A 17,497-nucleotide genomic window follows, 5' to 3' on the forward strand; every position below is an offset into this window, starting at 1 on the left:
GTACATACTCATAATGTGTTTGCATTATGGAATAATTATACATAATTGCTCTGCCTTGTAAATAAGTGTAAAACATTTATCAGTCTCGACAGTGGGAGAAACTGTGGAGCTGCCTTCTCTCTCGGAAGGCGCCCCTGGTGGAAACACGCACCGGCATTGGTGACCTTTCCAACTCCAGGGTGCAATTTGTTATTTCCATCAGCAAGGAAGTTTAGTGATCATTTCTAAGCCTGGAAAAATTATGTCAACGTATTGGCTCACATTTAGATATTCTCTGATTCTCAGACTTACTCTCCACACAAGGATGGAGCACCCACAATGTGCCAGAAACTGGAGACACAAACAGTAATAATGGTTCTGGCTCATCCAGGGCACACCACGTGCCGGCACTGTGCTGGGCGTTTCCACGCATCTTCTCGATTCTCACAGTCAGGGACCACGACTTTATTCTTATTTGGCAGAAGAAAGAACTGAGGCTTCTAGGGTTTAGGGAAATTGCCTGAGTTCACAGAGTTAGTAAAGGACAAAGCTGGGAATTCAAACCCAGGCAGCATGGCCATGCACTTGACCTCTGACCATGAGGATCCGACAGATGCCGCCCTTGATTCCTCTTTGCCACCTTCCCGCCTCCCTAGTGATAGTGGTGGACTGCCTTCTGGAAGGATCCACGCCCTCTAGTTGGTTAGAGGTGAGGAGGAGCTGCATCGACACATTTTGTTGTCACTGTTGCTCAATGTTATGGGTTGAATTGTGTTCACCCCCCAAAAGATATGGGGAAGTCCTAACCTCCAGTATCTCAGAATGTGACGTTCTATGGAGGTAGTTGAGTTAAAATGAGGTCGTTAGGGTGGTCCCCTAATCCAGTATGACTGGTGCCCTGATATAGAGGGGAAATTCGCACAGAGAGACACCCAGATGGAAAACGACGTGAAGACGCAGGGAGAAAACCATCTACAAGCCGAGGATGCTGGAGGCTTCCAGCAGCTGGGGGAGAAGCATGAACAGATTTTCCCTCCCATCCTTGGAAGGAACCAACACCTTGATCTTGGGTGACGACACCCTCATCGTGGACTTGCACCTTCAGAATTCTGAGACAATGCATTTCGATTGTTTAAATCTTTTAGTGAGTGGTACTTTGTTATGGCAACCCTGGGTGACTGACGTTTCCGAGAACAACCCTCCCTCCCGGGGATGAGATGCTCCACCATTGCCAGGCGACTCATGGTGGTTTGCGCCTCAGAGACACGTACCAGGGGCCATTGCAGATAGATTTTAAGGGTTTAATTGCTCACTCATTGCTCTGCAAGGCCACTGGCCCATGGGCCAATGGGCACCCAGAGTGGGAAATAACAGGCCCATGACCACACAGCACGGAGAGGTGGAGGCGGGATGGGAATCAGCACAGGGTTCCCCAACTGCTGCTTTTGTCTCCTTGTGCCTAAGAAGGCTGCGTGTAACAATGATAAGCGAGCCCACATGAGGAGGCCATGATGCCATGCCGGAGCTGCTAATGGTGCGTGAGACGTGGCTGGATCCAGGTGGCTGGCTGGCTGGTTGGTGTGACAACCCCATCCTGAATTCTGAAAAAAGGCCAGTCTCCACTGTCAGGTGGCAGGTGGGTCAGATGTTGGCTGACCCTCTGCAGTGGCCAGACTGGGTGTGTTAATTTCCTAACCTTCTTAGCAGCCATTGGAAAGAAATAACACATATAAATAGAAAAAATAGAAAAAATACGTCCTTATTTTATTAGCAATCACATTGCTTCCTAATGGGATATGTGGGCCCCCTTTGGACCCTGTACAACTGCTGGAACCCATGGACATCCAGTTTGCCTCTCCCAGTTATTTGCAAGGCAGAACATCGTTTTATATGCTTGTGGGCTCTCTGTGTTTCTTGCCCTGTAAAATGCCTGCTCAGTCTTTCCTTTGGATTGTTTGTCTTTTTTTTTTTTTTTTTTTAAATGACTTGTAGACCTTCTTTATATACGTTCTGACTCTCTCCCTTGGTTGGTTATGTGAACGGCAGATAGGCAGAGACCTTTTCCCAGTCTGTGGTTTGTTTTTTCATTTTTTGATGACTGGATATTTTATTGATTTACTTATTTTTAATTGCAGCATAGTTGATTTACAATGTTGTGTTAGTTTCAGATGTACAGCCAAGTGATTCAGTAAAATGTATGCACATCTTCTTTTTCACTATAGGTTATTATAAGTTATTGACTTAGCTCCCTGTGCCTTACAGGAGGACCTTGTTTATAAAGTGGTTTGTATCTGCTAATCCTAAATCCCCAATTTATTTCTACCTTCCCCTTCCCCTTTGGTAACCACAAGCTGTTTTCTACGTCGATGAGTCTCTTTCTGTTTTGTAAATAAGCTCATTTGTGATGACTGGGAATTTTAAATTCGAACGCACTTTGAGTTCATTCTCCCCACACTTGCCCCAGTGATCAGGCAGTCCCTGGGCTGGGACCCCTGCTCGGTTTCCCCACAGCCATCTGAGCGCAGTCCTGCCCCCCCCCCCCAGCCTCTCGGGCTCCTCTCTCACTCTGTCCCGGGCACTCTGGGTTTTTCCAGTTTCTGGGACTTTCCATCTCATTTCCATCTATGGCCTGTGGACACGCTCCCCTCCCCCTTCCCTCTGTCCCCGGGGTCACTCCTCCCGGGAGCACCCCGCTGCTCACACCGCCCCGACCTGCCACCTCCACTGCCTCCTCGAGTGACTCCAGGGTTTAGTGTGTTGCAGTTTGTCCTTGTTTCCATCATCAGTCTTGCTTGTCTACCTGTTTTCCGGGGTGCCTCCGCTGCCAGCTTCATGACAAGGGGTCCTTCTGTCCTATTCACCACCCTTTCCCCAGCGCCCAGAACAGTGCCCAGCACGTGGTCAGTCTTTGCCCTGCACCCCTGGAACGTCGTCCCCCCCCCCAACCCAGCCACCAGCTGGGGCCCCTGCAGTGATGGGAGGGTCTCAACCTCTGGGCCAAGGAGACCCAGCCCACACCCAGTCACACCACTGAAATACACGAAGCACTTGTTGCCCACAGGGAGGATGGGAGCCTGGGGCTGCTTTTCATGTCCTGGCAGGGGAGACCCCCTACAGAGAACAGCTCCTGGCAGGGAGGGGAGATTGAGTGCAGGGGGTGCCCTGACAGGTGGAGAGGGGCTGGCGGGGGGGATACATTTGCATGAGAACTAGACTTAAGGGAGCAATGAGGAGGGGGAGCAGTTGTCCAATGGGAGGTCTGGGATTTGTCTTCAGCAAATTTTCTCTGATTTCCCCAAACACTTGAAATTAATTGGGTGGACCAGAGCCTTGGAGAGCCTCTCTCTCTCGGTTGGAATCTCACCCCTGCCAGGGCTGGCTTTGGCAAGCCTACTGCCAGAATCCGGGGATTTCTCAGGCTGCCCTACCACATCCCTGCTGAGCTGGGGAGCGCTTCCTATGTAAGTCTGCGTGTACTTGCGCACCTGCCCAGTGCACAGCTGTTGCATGGTGCCAGGGCTCTTGTCCTACTGGGGCAGGAGAGCAAGGCCACGCCTCCTAGTGGGGGTGGCTTAATCACTGTCAGTCATCCTGCAGAGAGGCTCACCTTGAAGAGGGAGCGAGGGCTGGAGAGGTGGGCTTTCTGCAGGCGTATTCCCCCCTGGGCTTCCTGGGGGGCTGAGCTTGGACTTGGAGGTGCAGCTGTGCGGGGCACATGCACCCCCATGGTGTGGCTGAGTGGCCACCGGGGCTGGAGGTGGGAGCAGCACCCGGCAGGGTCTGTGGACCCCGAGGTCCCATATCTAGTAGCAGATGTTCAGTTCTCTCCGTTATGCCCAAGGCTTCCCTGATGCCTTCAAAGAGCCAAAAGCCTGGAATCAGCTGTGTCAGCTGGCATCAAGGCAGCAGCCCCTCCCTGAGGCCAGAGGCCAGAGCGAGTGAGCAGTGACCACGGGAAAGAGTTGGCCTGGAGGAAAGTGACCCCCTTAGGGCTATTGACAGCCACAGCTGTGACGTGGTGGCTTCGCACGAGACCCAGAGAGGCCTGAGACGTCCGCCTGGAGCTTCTGATGCCAGGCTGTGCTCACAGGGGATGTGCGTGTTTAAGTTCCTGCAGGGGTATGGGGGGCTCAAAGTCAATTTCAGTGAAGGTTTTTTACAAAACAATTTTGGAATTTTGTGAATAAGTCATGCGTTCACACGATTCAACATTCAAAAGGTAAGGAACGGGAGCAGGGAAAGTTGTCCCATCCGCCCCCGTTCCCTTCCCAATGTGTCTTCTACCTAAAGACAAGCCAAGTCACCAGCTTCCTGTGCCAGAAACACCGTATCCACGTACAAGGGACTGTATCTGTCCCCCTTCTCATGGTTGCCCTGCTTTCTGTTCTGCACTTTAATTTCTTGACCCCATAATATATTTTGAGGTTATTTCATAGTGGTGCGTAAGTGCTATCGCATTTTTTTCTGATTAAAATATATTCTATTGATGGGTGCGGAATTAATTTAATCTGTTTCCTACGAAAAGATACTTGGGCCGTTTCTCATCTTTTGCCAGTGATACTGTGGGCATTTGATGGAAGAGTGACCTTATTCTGTCGTCATAGGGTAGGAGATGACAGAGGCAGTAAAGCCCACCTGATATTCTATCTGCCTTCCCTCACGTCCGAGCCCTTCTGTGGTTAGGCATGGTCACGTGACTTGTTCTGCCCCAGGGACTGTGGGCAGAAGCAGTGAGAGCGACTTCTGGCCAGTGGCCCATGTGAGACTCTAATCTCTCTCCCTCCATCATGGTGGCTGAAGAGGCAGAATGTTCCAGATGGTGAAAAAACAGCATCTCAGCCTGGGTCCCTGAAGGACTGTGTGGACCCACAATGAACAGGGTGGTATTCTGCATGAGCAGAAAGTAAAGTTTGTTGTGTCCAGTCATCAGGCATTGGGGTTGTTTACTTTGACAGGCCTGTCTGATTCACAGTGAGAATAAATGCGTAGGTATTTGTGATGCTGAATTTCCCAAGTGATTTAAATAAGTGGTTTATCAAGAAATTTCCTAGAGAAGCGCCATGAAACTTGGGGAGCTATGGATGCAGACAGGAATGTTTAGAGCCACCCTGGTAGCTCCATCTTTCCTCTCAACTAATATTGTACATGATCCCCAAATCACCGCTCAGCACGAGACCCCTCATCCCCGGGCATCCTCACTGAGAGCATCTCGGCTCCCTGCACCTCTCCACAGCTCTCCTCTCTCCCTTTGTCATGGTGGAGTTCTGGGGGGTCCTTGCAAAGAAGATTATTTTATTAGAGTAAAAAATCACAGGAAGCCGAGCAGGTACATAAAAAGACTCTCAGTGTCATTAATTATCAGAGAAATGCAAATCAAAACAACAAATAGGTATCACCTCACACCAGTCAGAATGGCCATCAGTAAAAAGTCTACAAATAATAAATGATGGAGAGGGTGTGGAGAAAAGGGAATTCTCCTACACTGTTGGTGGGGATGTAATTGCAGCAGCCACTACGGAGGACGGTATGGAGATGCCTTAAAAACCTAAAAGTAAACTTCCCATATGATCCAGCAATCCCACTCTTGGGCATATATCCATGGAAAACTATAATTTGAAAAGACATATGCACCCCAATGTTCATAGCAGCCAAGACGTGAAAATAACCTAAATGTCCATTGACAGATGACTGGATAAAGAAGATGTAAGATATTTATATATATACACACACACACATATATACACAATGGATTATTACTCAGCCATAAAAAAGAATGAAATAATGCCATTTGCAGCAACATGGATGGACCTAGAAATCATATTAAGTGAAGTAAATCAGAGAGAGAAAGACAAATATCATGATATCATTTATATATGGAATTTAACAAAAGATACAAATTTTTATTTATAAACCAGAAATAGGCTCACAGACATAGAAAACAGTGGTTATCAAAGGAGAAAAAGGGGAAAGGATAAATTAAGAGTTTGGGATTAACAGATACATGTTATTATATATAAAATAGATAAACAACAAAGATCTACTGTATAGCACAGGGAACTATATTTAATTTCTTTTAATAAGCTATAATGGAAAAGAATCTGAAAATATATGTGTGTGTGTGTGCGTGTATATGTATATACCACTTTGCTGTACACCTCAAACTAACATTGTAAATCAATTACACTTCAATTAAAAAAAAAAACTAAGCAATCATAAAAAAGAATCACAGAAGGCCATATATAATTGTGAAAAGCCAGAAATAATCTAAATGCCCAACAAGAGGGGATATATTCAGTTATTCATGACACAAGTTAAAACAGCCATTAAAAATGGAATCAAAGGAAAAGGATAAAGGAAAATGTCTATGATATTTTTGTTAAGAGAAAGTAAAGCAGATTACAAAGTATAATCCCACTTAAAAAATATAGATCTGTATGTAGAGAATGTGTACTGTAGAAATGTGCCAATGTTGCCCCTTGGGTCCTCTCCAATTCTGCTGAAATGTAGTCTTTGATTACAGTTATCCCTCCTACTCCTGCAGCTTCAACTCCCACCAATATGCTGAGGGCTCCCAAATCCAGTTTTCCTGCTAAAATGTCAACATTTACCAAATGGTCAGTCTCTTTCTCCCTTCTGAAACTTGCTCTGTGGCTTTGGCCTCTTGTTGCACCTTGCTACCAGAGACCTGGGAATCATACAGTGTTTCTCTCTCCATTTTGTAAATCCCACCAGTTAACCAGTTCCCGTTGATTATATCTCTCTTAAGATCCCTTATTTCTGTCTGCTTCTCCCGATCTCTTTCAGCCTGTATCTTGGGATTTACTATTTCATACCTGGAAGGTTGCTGCAGGCTTCTCCCTGGTTGCCCTTCCTCCACTCTTACTTACCCACATTGATCACACATACTGAAGCCAGAGTAATCTCTCCACCATACACACCTGGCCATGTCACTCCCAGCTTGAAGTCCTCCAATAGTTATTCACCAACTTGGGACAGTCCATGCTCTTACATGATATTTGCTTCCCTCAAGGAGCTGCCCCAGCCATACCTGGGGACACATATCTTCTTGTCTTACCTCTGTGCCCACCCACCCATCCATCCACCCATCCATCCATTCATCCATTCATCCACCCATCCACCCAGTAAAATCCAAGAGCACTTTTTATCCACCCCCCTGACTTGGGTATAAAAACACCACTGTGCATTAGAAATCCCATATAGGAAATTAAAGACAATAAAAAGAAACCAAACAATGGGGGATTCTATTTCCCCTTTTTAATGCCTCCCATTTTTGTGACCTCTTGATCTAATTTTTCATAATGATATCTCTTACCCGCTAGCTTATTCTCTGTCTCGCTCTCTCCTTCTCACCGTTTGCATTTTGCTTGGGGTAAAAATCCAGTCATTTGCACTTGAGGCCAAGAAGAACTGTGCTCTTTGGTGCTTTTGTGACACGTCTGTGCGGTGGCCTCTGCTTGGTAAATTGGGCTGTCTCTCAACGTGCTCATAGACATATTTGTACACACACACAGAGGTAGAATCATTCCATTCTGGAGTGGGGGTTTCCTTCATCTTGGTGAAGCTGAAAGAAGAAATAAAGAAGCCAATCCTGCATAGGGAAGAAGAGGTCACAAAGAAAGTTCTGATTTTATTTTCAGTCCTCAAGTAAAAAAAAAAAATCACAAACATTTGAGCTTCCTTTAAAAACAAAAACCCTAGCCAAGCAAACAGAAGAGCGCTTTGTCCGTGTGCTGTTCATTTAGGAGCTTATTTATTATTTATTTATTTTATTGATGGAAGCCCCCGTCCACGGAGGCGCCGAGCCCTAATGAGAGCTCGCGGCACGGGGCGCGCTCGCAGCAGCCCGCCCTCAGCCGCGCGCGTCCCCAGGCTTCCCTGCTTGCATATGCCTCATTACGGACACATGCCCTGTCATGTGTTATTCCTCACTTAGTGACAATTTGTCACTGTCACCCTTGACATGTCACTCCTCGGCAGACGGATTTGACTCCGATGCCAAGTCTGACACTCGGATGAGAGGCGGGTAGTAATCTGAATTGAAATAACGGGTCGAGGGTGGCTAATTTCACTCTGACATAATTCTAATACCGCGTAAAAAGGGAGAAGTGCTGTGTTGAAAGGGGAGGTTTTTTCCCTTTTTTTGATTTAAAGCTTTTTTCCTCCCCGGTTCTCTCTTGCTCCGAGTATTCAATTATTCTTTAGGATAAGGCTTTTATTTTTGAAGGATTAAGTCTTGCGTTTTAATAACATGCATTTTCAATTAAGTGCACTGAGATCCATGGATATAACTATTACTTAAACTATTAAGTAATGGTTGCATGTAAAAATTAGGAAACATTGTGCTTTAGATAAATTACATTCAAATTAGTCCTTATTATAAATGGGATAGAAAATGGATTTTTCAGCTCTGGCTGGCCAAAGAGCCAACATTTGTATCTACTTCATTTGTTTAAATATATTTCAAGCCAGATTGAAATCCATACGGCCTGACATTAATTGAGTGCTGCCACATCAACGTGCTCAAGTTTCAGAAACCACCGAGGGGTGAGTTTTTACTGGCTTGAATTAGAAATTTTCCAACCCTCTTACACTAAAATAGGATTGTTTATGTAGTGATTCTTTAAGCCATCATTAGATGGTATAAATCTTAATAAAATGCATTTAAACAGATCATATGCAGGGTATGACTGGGTTTTTAAAGACCTGTGTATATATTTTCCCCCCTAAAGAGATGATTACATTTTTTTTCCTGTGGGAAGAGATTCTTTTGTACAGTATTTTTCAGTAAACGCTGCTTTCCTTTTGCAAAGAGATGAGAATGAGATACAAGATTAGTGTGAATTTTCTTTCCCCCCCACCTTGCCTGCCTTTCTTGGGGATGGGAGGGGACAAAGGGACAACCATTGTGGTGTCCTGGGAGAGAGGAAGGCAGCAGGCACACAGATAGACTTTTTGTTTGTATGATGCGAGAGTCCAGTTTGCTAGTTTACAGTGAGGATTATCAAGTTGTGGATCGGAATTCTTGAAGTATGACAGAGGTTGGTCTCTCTCCACGGGCAGACCTCCCGAGACATCCAAACTCCTAGATGAACTGACATGGGACTGAATTCTGAGGATGGACAGGGGTAACCCGACGGGGTAGGATGGCAGTTGGGCAGCTAAAGGGGAGAGAACCTGCCAAGTTCTGGAGAGGAGAGAGAACAGGGTTCCAACCCCAGCTCCAACCAGTAACTGCTTAGATCCTGGGCGAGCCACCTGGTGCTGGGGCCTCAGTTTGCTTATCTGTAGAATGGCGACTATGATGGTGAGAATTGAGTGGCATGGTGGCCAGCGGGGCTCCACCACAGTTAGATGAATCTTAACTGAACACCATGTTTTCTGTGTATTTCAAGTAAGACATCCAATCAAGTGACAGAGCAACATGTATGGACTGCCAACAGCAACCATCACAGTAAATCTCAGCAGCTGTGCAAACCACACGCCATTATCCCCACTTCACAGGTGGGGAAACTGAGGCTCAGGGAGGGGAGGCAACTTACCTGGGGACACACTTGGCTGGTGAGGAGGGTGGCAAGGGTTGTGACCCTACATCTCTACCCGGGCTTGCTGTGCCATCAAGGGGCTGACTGTCTAACCCGGCGATGCTCAGCTGGGGGGCATCTGCCCTTAGGGGACGTCTGGCATGTACGGGGACATTTTGGTTGTCAGTGTGCACACCAAGTCCTCTGACAAATAACTAAGTGGCCCAAAATGTCAACAGCACCGAAGTGGAGAAACCCTGTTCTGGTTGGAGAGTGACACCAAGACAAATGATGTCAGGGCTCGGCAGTGAGTGCGTGTTCACAGTCAGTAAAAGCTGCTGTGGAAGCAGGGTGCTGGGCTGCAGGGAGCCGCAGGCTCGGGGGGAGGAGTTTTCCTACGCGGCTGAGTCTGCAGTGAGACCTGGAGGGTGGGAGGGAGTGAGCAGAAGAAAGAGGGCACAGCTGCGCTGGAGCCCAGGGCGTGACAGGGCGAGGGGGTGTGAGGACCACAGTAGCTCAGTACTTCCTGAGATGGAGTCTGAGGAGGCGAGGCAGGAGGTGCTGACTGAGGCCTTGCGTTGCACTCCAAGGAGCGGGGATTTTCTGTGGAGGGCAACAGGGACCCATGGAGGGATTGTGAGCAGGGGAGGGCTGTGATCAGATCTGCATGTTAGTTAGACTGAGAGGTGTTATGAATCTTAGTGGCTATACTCACAGTCAAATAGGAGGTTCTGGAGAAGAAGTCCTTACTGCAGCCCAGCAGGGAGGGGTCCGTTTATTCCCATCTCCCCTGGGGCATCCCTGAGGACTGACCTGTTTTGCTTGGCTCCACATGTATCGTGGACCCATTTTCCAGGTCACCAGAGAGTTGTTTGAAGACTCCAGTGCTGGAGCCTCGCCCCCCAGTGTCACAGGCAGGGCCCGAGCGATGGGAATGGACAGGTGGCATCTTGAGGATGGAAATTGATTCTTGGCCACTGAGGGGCCTGGTGTCCACTGCTCAGATGGTGGCCCGACTGGCCTTTTCCAGGGAGGGAGAGCAATGACATCATACCAATTTCCCTCCTTCCAAGAGCTGGCCTGAAAGTCACGTTGCCACTCTGTTTTTTTTTTTCAAACCTGGGGTTAATTGGGGACTGCTGTATATTTAATAGGGAGCTTCTGAGACAAAGCTGTGTGCTCCCTGCCGCTCAATAGTCCATTAGGCAAGGACTTTGGAGCCGAAGTGGTCATGTGAATCTCTGGAGAGAGAACTCATTAATGGGACAGTAAGTTCCAATTAGTGGCACGGCCCAAAAGGACCACAGAGCAAAAAAACACAGTCCTCAGCCCCTCTCCCAAAGGGGCCCCATTATCCAGCTGCTTGCCTCCCGCTGTGCAGACATGGTCACAAACAACACAAATATTTGCTCCGAAAATCCATCTTTGTCATCCACGTTGTCAACCGGAAGGCAAAAACCCTTCCAACCACTTAGAGAAAATAAGAAAGGCCACTGGCTTTCAAGAGGCAATTTCTTTGCTCACCAAGGGAAGAGAAAGCCAGCTGGGCGTGGCTCGGCTCAGCGTGTCCTTTTGTCTGGTGTGGGAAGCCTTGGGGTCCCAGTTTTGAAACAAGGCGTGTCATCGACACGTAGGCAGCTCATGCTCTCTGCTCTGCCCAAGTCCTCCTTCCGGCTCCAGCGGGGCTGGCGTGGAGGATGCTTGCCGTCGCCCAGGAAGGGGGTGTTTCTCCCTAAGGAGGTAGAGCATGGCCTTTGACTTTGGAAAGACATGGTCTCAGCTCTCTCTGTAGCACAGACAAGTCAGGGAACCATTCTGAGTTGCTGTGCACCCATCTTTAGAATGGGAACATCAACGCTTACAGTGCCTGGTATGTTACACACACACACACACACACACACACAGACACAAGCATGTCATGGTGAAGGCAGTAGGTAAGCTGACATTTTTAGCACAGTTTCCCATCCATTCCTTGGTCCTAAGAGCCTGTGATTTGACCGGGGTGAGATGTTAGTCCCATTTTAGAGGTGAGGGAAGTGAGGCCAAGCAAGGGCCATGGGTTTACTAAGGCCTTGACCGTCCAGCCTTGACCTCACATCATGAAGCCAAAATGGTGGCTCCTGCCAGGTTCTGAAGCCCACGTGATTCTAATGTTCCATGCAGGCTCGTGAGGGAATCCTGCTGCGCGGCGTTTAGGAAGCCTGTACGCTGGAAAATCGAGAGTCAGGAGGAAAGCGCGGCCCCAGTGGGTGTGAACTTATTGGCAAAACTGACCGAGCAAGGCAGCGCTAGGGACAGAGGCTGTGGGGCCAAGCAGGCGGGTGCGGGCCCAGGACAAAGCGTGTGCACGTCCCAGCTCTTGTCCGAGCACATGGGAAAGCAGGCCCCACCCCTGCGGGTTGTGTCAGCTCTCCACAAGCCCAAGGTCAGTAAAGGGAACCCAGGAGGCACCCCGGGAACGGTGGCTGTCCCCCCTTCTCTGCTGATTTGGAGAGAATGGCTCGATGGATTGGAAACTGGGAGCCTGTCCTTCAGGGCGGTCGCCGCCTCCCCCTGCGGCCTCCGGCCTCATCACCCTGTCCATTTATTTCCTTCAGAGCGATGATCTCACCTGCACTCTCTGGCTCGTCTGTTCCCTGCATACGTTTGGCTTCTCCACCCTGGGCCGTGGACTCTGCGAGGGCAAGGCTTTTTGCGTGTGGTTCTCTGCCGTGTCCCCAGGGCGGACAACAGCGTGTGCCCACGGTCACCGCTCAGTGAAGACTTGTGCGGCGACTGTGTGATCTGCACCGACCACACCTCTGTGTTTTCTCGGCACAAAATGGTGGCCTCATCCTCAAAACCTGTGTCTGCTGCAGCTCTCAGGGCCCTTCTCCCAACTGCTCCCCGCCAGCGACCCCCTGACTGAGGCGGATTCCAGAGCTGGAAGCCTAGGGTCCCATCCTGGCCTGGCTGCACTGCATCCTCTGTAAGCCTCTTCCCCCCTGTTTTTCAAACAAGGAGGCTGGACTTTATGATCTCCGTGGTCTCCCCCAAGGCCTGACCATCTGTTCTGCTGGAGAACACTTGGGTTTAGGTTAAAGCTGGGCAATGTGTTAAAATCCCTTTCCTCACGCTCGGAGGGCAGAGGTCTCTCGGCTGCAAATGTGACAAATTCTGAGAGAAGACGGTGGGGGCTGCATGTCCAGAGGAACTAATGGCAGCTTCAGTGGGCGCGCGGGCGCCGTGCCTTTGGCACTGTGATACAGTTGTTTCTTTCCATATTTCTATGTCGCTGTCTCTCCGTCCCATGGCCATGATAACGGACAGTGAATATTACCATGACATTCTGAAATTATGTTTAGTGATGCGGCAGAAAAAGAAAATTAATTTCATTCATTGACAAGCTTGTCAATTTACTCATATTGACTTTTTGATGCCTGCACCACAGATGGCAAAGTTCATATACTATGAAATACATCATTATTAATATTGTCTCGAGCCATTGTAAGTCTTCAGGGGCTGAGAGATAGGGGGCCGTTTCTCCAAATCAGATAAGTATTAAAGAATATAAGATCTTGTGTGTTTATATGTATATTTTATATTAAAAACACCAAAGGCATCTTGAATAAGTCATCCTCCCTCCGTCCCCCGCAACATTGAATCAGTTGTCAAGTCCTGTCAATTCTGCTCCATATTGCTTAATTCCATTCCCTTCTGTCCATCACTGTGGACTCTGTCCTGCTTTGAGCTGTCATTACGTGATGCCCGGACTCCTGCACCAGTGCCCCAGGAGGCCCTATGCCTCCAGTTTCCCCTTCCCCAAATCCATCTTCCCCTACGTTCACAGCACTGACAGCACCACCCTCCACTCTAAAGTTTTCTGTGGCTCCCTCATGCCTTCAGATTACAGTCCAGCATTCAAGGGCCACTGCGTTAGCCTGTCACCCTCAGCTCTCATCCCTTTGTGAACTTGTGGGTCCCTTCAAAGTTCTAATTCTGCATCCAAATCTTATGTAATGGATTTGTTAGAGATTCTGACTCCCTTCCCTCTAGGTCCTGATTCTGGAGGAACCTAGGAAACTGCATGTGAAGAAAACCATGCAGTGTGATCTGACGCCGTGGATCTGTAGTCCCGCTGATCTGCTCAAATCCAAACAGCCCTTGTCCCTCATCTGTTCCCTCAGCCCTCCCTGTGACATGACCCCTTATCTCCCCATCTCCAAGCTGAAATGCACACCCACCCCCCACCATGAGGGGCTCTCCGGCCACCCCAGCTAAAAAGAACCTCTTCCGTTTCCCAACTCCCACAGCCCTTTAAAGCCTTATCAGAGCAGACTTCTCATCGCCATCAAGACTCCTTTCTCTCCATTAACTGAAACCCAAGCATGTCCTCCTTCTTTCCTCTTGGTGGTTTCTAGTTTTTGCACATCTGGCTGAATGACTGGGACATTTAGTGTTGCCTCTGCTGCTGATAACAATTTACATCCTGGTAGTCCTTAGCGCACTTCCAAAACAATTGTAATGTCTTCATTCATTTAGCTAAGATGGGGCACCTACTGTGTATTGGCCGGGGTGCTATGCCGTGGAGTTAGAACACTGAAGAACCACAATCTATTGGGTGAGACAGATGGGTCGCCAGACACTTATGATAAAATACAGGCATTTGACGGATGCCTGTATGGGCGTCCCAAGTCCATCATTACAGCCTCAGGGTCAAGCACAGAGCCTGGCATGTGGCAGGTGCTGTGATGAAAATACGATTTACAGGGAAGTATACAGATGGGTCCAAATGAAAGACCAGTAGGTGCGTGAGGAATGTCTCGAGGGGACGATGGGCTGGAGAGGCACAAGGGCATAGGAATGTGAGTGTAGGGTCAGTAGGGTTTCTCCATCTGTCCATCCACCCTGAGATTCAGGCAGGTGTCAGAAGCCTAAGGCAGAAGTCCTCAAGGTGGTTTAGGGAGTGATACTGGGTGACCAGAAAAGTGGCACCAACAGGATAAGCATCAGGGCCTCTGACTTCTCGGCCAGCAGCTTCTCCATGAGGCCGCAGCCTCTGTGTCCGGGAGGACTCAGCTGAGCACCTCTGGGGTCCCTCTTCCTTGAGCACTGTCCTGTCAGCAGTAGACTTCTGGGGGTCCCTGCAGCATCAGACTGGCTTTTCTGGCTGTCTCTTCTGGCTTGGTGGTTCTTGAAGGAAGCCCTACTCACAAGTAGGAGCCCAAGGTCCTCAACCTTGAAATCTTGGCTTTAGCACAGAGCCCCACGATTTCCTGTTGGCTTATCCTAAGAGAAACTTGCGAACCAGCTGTCCGGCTCAGGTGAGATCGCTTTGGTGTGTCAAGGTGTCACCTCATGTTTCACTTCCTCAGGCTGCCCTTGAGTTTCCAGCAGTGAACTTGAATTCTCCCACGGAATTAACCTTAGGCATGGCCCTTACTCAGGACTTTCTCTGCAGCCACCTCCACCTTCTGGTGGGAGAGGTAGCTCCCCCGGGAAAGAGAGGAGTCAGAGCTCACTGGAGCAAGGCCCTTGGGCTTCAGTCCTCTAATGGGGGGATTACAAGCAGCATCAGCCTGGGACTCAAGGCCCAGGGGAGCTCTGAGATCCTTGCCTTCAATTAAACATCTGCCCTCTTCTTCCCCTGGCCCCAGGACCAGAATCCTGGTGGGCTCCACCTCCCACTCCCACACTCACAGAGGATGTCAGAATACTCCTTCCTCCGTGGAGGGTTTGCCAATTTGGATCAAAGTGTCATCTGGAAAAAGTCTCCAAGTGCAGTCCTGTAAATTTGAAAAGATTCCAGCAAAATTTGGCACCTGGCTTGCTAATAGTGATGCAAAATGTCATAAGAGGAGGTAGTGGCTCTGAACATTCATTATACATGGAGAAGGAAGACAATTTAGAGAAGCCCAAAGTGAGGGTCGAAGACAAAGCTGCAAGCAGGTCACCCCCTGTGTTTCTGTCCGTGGTCCTGACTAACCACTAGCCTTGGATTCCATTCCTTCTCTTTTGGTGCTGGTGACTCCCTCCGCAGCCTTCCCAGGAATTTCTAGCCTGGTGGAGAGGCGGTGAAGGAGGGTGTGAGGATGGGGAGATGACTGGGCAGAGGCTGTTGGGTGGCCCAGCCATAAAGACTTGTGGGGCAGAGGAAATTGCCATTCATACAACTGCAATTGCCAAGAAAGTTTCTTTCACTCTCTCTCTAGGAATTAAGGGGAATTCTTTCCCCCAGGACCACCCACACACTATATAGCATAGATTGGAGTGTTTATCTTGACCATCAGCCTGAAGTGGGGCCTTCAGTCTCCAGCCACACTGGTTCGTCCTTCAAGGCTCAGATGGAATCTTCCCAGCAAGCTGTCCCTGCGTGAAGGCAGAGCTGAGCATTCCGTCCTGTGCTCCCTGCAATTTCACGTGTATTGCCCATCGCGTTATACTGTGATAATGTGCCTGGCAGAGGCTGGATATTATTTACTTCTGTGCCCCAAACACGAGCACTGGGCCCTGAACAGACCAAAGGCTCAGAAAACATGTGTTGGTGGGTAAGCCTCTCCCCAGTACTGTCCACGTGCTCAGGCTCCGGGGTCATTTCCTTTCCACTGACCCTGCCTCCTGCCTTCAGCATAACAGCTGGGAACCCACCAGCAGCCACCACAGCATCTGGCCACCCTGCTCCATTCTTCTTGTTTCTAGATCCCTGTGCCTAGTCTGGCCCTATAGAACTTGGTTTCCACATGCTGTCCAGCGAGGCAAAATTACTCTTTGCCTGACCACACAGGAGGCTCATGGAGGGGACCAGAGTTTTTCCCAAGGCCTCTTGATTTTGCTGTTATGAAAGTATGACTCAGATCTAGTTAGCTTCAGTTCAGCTAGTGGTTTCTTTTTTCTTTTCTTCTTTTCTTTTCTTTCTTTTCTTTTGGTGGAAAGTTCTAAGCAGCTGCTGTTGTCTGGACCTTTGAAGATGCTATTTCTACTTCGCTGGTTGGAAAGGACTCACTGACCATATCTGGTCTCTGCTGGCCTTCTAGCTTTTTGATACTTCCACATCGAGGGTCCTCGTTCCTGCAACCCCCACCAAAATCTTTAATGCACATTCGCTGTGTGCTGGGAACTCACAGCTCCCCTGCAGTCGACATGACTGTCCCCATTTTACAGATGGAGAGCTGAGTAGCCAGGTTATGTGACTTGCTCCAGGTCAGAGCCAATAAAAGTTGCAGAATGGTTTCAAACCCAGAGCAAGCTGCCTCCTGGGACACTGCTTTCCCTTTGGCCTGAATCCCTCATTACCGGTGTCTGGGGAACAGCTGGTCCGGTATCCAGAGCAACAAATCTGTGGAAAGGAGCCCACCCTGTGATTTATTTTTCTCTGTGGTTCCCAGGGTATCTTTTTCCCCTCCTTTCCAAATGCAGTACTGCCATATTCCCCCCTGAGGTCATTAGCCCCAGCACAGGTTAAAAACAAAGTGTTTGTGTCCATCCGTCTAATTGCACAGAGACCATCAAACCCTCATTACCATCAGCCTAATTATTTTGAAATCCAGCATATTATCCTGTTGAACAATTAGGCAGATGACAAGCATTTGCCCCACCTGCCCAGGGACGGTGGGGGTGAACCTGGCTTGGGGGAGGTGGGGAGGCGGGGCCGCGGGGCTGCTTTGGGAGGGAGTGAAGCGTCTACACTCGCTGGTCTGAGATGACCCACCCACATGCTTCTGATTATTTTCTGTCCCCAACTTGCAAAGCCAGTAACAAGAGATTCACCTTAATGAGCAGGGAGGATGGGACTCGACCGGTCGGAGGGGACATCATTACAGAGCTGTTTCCTAATTGTCACCACTCAGCTTTCTGGGCATAAAGTGCTTACCTGGGTGTGGTAAACAGACCTGCCCGGAAGGTTTTCCGAGAGGAGTATTAAACCTGAGCACAAAGTCTTCTCCCTGTGGTTTCCCTGCCTCCTCGTGCTGGTGGCTTCCTTTTCCCATGCAGGGAGT

Source organism: Camelus ferus, chromosome 6 (assembly GCF_009834535.1).
Source record: "Camelus ferus isolate YT-003-E chromosome 6, BCGSAC_Cfer_1.0, whole genome shotgun sequence".
NCBI classification, from domain to species: Eukaryota; Metazoa; Chordata; class Mammalia; order Artiodactyla; family Camelidae; genus Camelus; species Camelus ferus.